Source organism: Crocuta crocuta, unplaced genomic scaffold, assembly GCF_008692635.1.
Source record: "Crocuta crocuta isolate KB4526 unplaced genomic scaffold, BGI_CrCroc_1.0 scaffold750, whole genome shotgun sequence".
Classification (NCBI taxonomy): domain Eukaryota; kingdom Metazoa; phylum Chordata; class Mammalia; order Carnivora; family Hyaenidae; genus Crocuta; species Crocuta crocuta.
This window is the reverse complement of record NW_027529191.1, coordinates 666,310-667,565: the sequence shown is the minus strand read 5'-3', so window position 1 is coordinate 667,565 and position 1,256 is coordinate 666,310.

The window sequence follows — 1,256 nt, the reverse complement described above, 5'->3', positions numbered from 1 at the left end:
GGCCTGAGTCCCGCTGCAAGAGCATAAAATATGTGGCTGTGGATTATAACATATCTCTCTTGTCATACAGGTAAATACTGCCTAAACTATACGTAAATGAAAAGGTCTTTGAAAAATACATAAATATGAAATGTCCAATCCATTTGTTATATAAATTGAGAATAGAAAGTATAGGGTAAACTGAGGCTGGTTTGAGAAACAAAGTCCCACGGTTAGCCCCTCACTGCCCACAGACGTTTGTAAACATGGCTTATTAAGAACAATTTTGGAGGCGCCTGGGGGCTCAGTCAGTTAAGCCTCTGACTTCAGCCCAGGTCATGATCTCACAGGTCATGAACCCTGGTCACCCACGGCAGGGGCGTCCACTGGGGTTCTCTACTTTACAGCCACTTTTGTCTTGTAAATAATATACAAGATGTTCTGAGGTGTGTAAAATTGTTATTTATCCACTTTAAACTCCATAATTTTAAATTTTGTGAAGATCAATAACATTGAAATGAATAATTTTATGTAAATCTCTGCCTTAATCTTGAATTATTACATCAGTATTTCTGAAATGAATCTGTTAAGAGCACTTTCAGACTCTATGTGAAAATTAAATCACATTTCGGAAAGGTTTTCATGGTGTTTTTATGTCATCTGACTTGTAATCAAGAGAATCAAGAGACGCAACAGTCCCTTCATGTGTATTTTCTGCTACCATGTGTTTGCCTGCATTTCTGCCCCTCGGCACCCACTGCGTCCCCTGCTCCCCCGCCCCCTCCCCAGCACACACTCCTGACTCTGGGTAAGCTCCACCCTCACTGATATCGCCGATTTCGGGGCTTAAACAATAGCATTTATCCTCTCCCCATTCTGGGGCCAGAAGTCTGAGATCCAGAAGCAAGTGGGGCTGGGCCCTCAGATGTGAGGGGCACTGTCCCCTGTCTCTGGTGCGTGTGGGAGGTCCCTGCTGTCCCTCTGCCTGGAGATGCACCACCGGACCTCTGCCTAATTCCAGATGGTTCTGTCCTGGTCGGTCTGTCTGCAACTTTCCCCTTTTTCTAAAGACGTGGACCATGTTGGATTAGGGCCCAGCCTCGTGGCCTCAGGTTAACTTAACTAATTGAAGGAAACTTAACTGAGGAAATGAAAGGCCTGGGCTTGGTTGGTTTTATGGGGAAAGTCACGGCAGGGGGTTCAGGCTGGAGCCCCACATGTGGCTGCATCTCCCTGCTTCCCATGCAAATCCCCAGAGGCCCCAGCCCCCGCCCCCC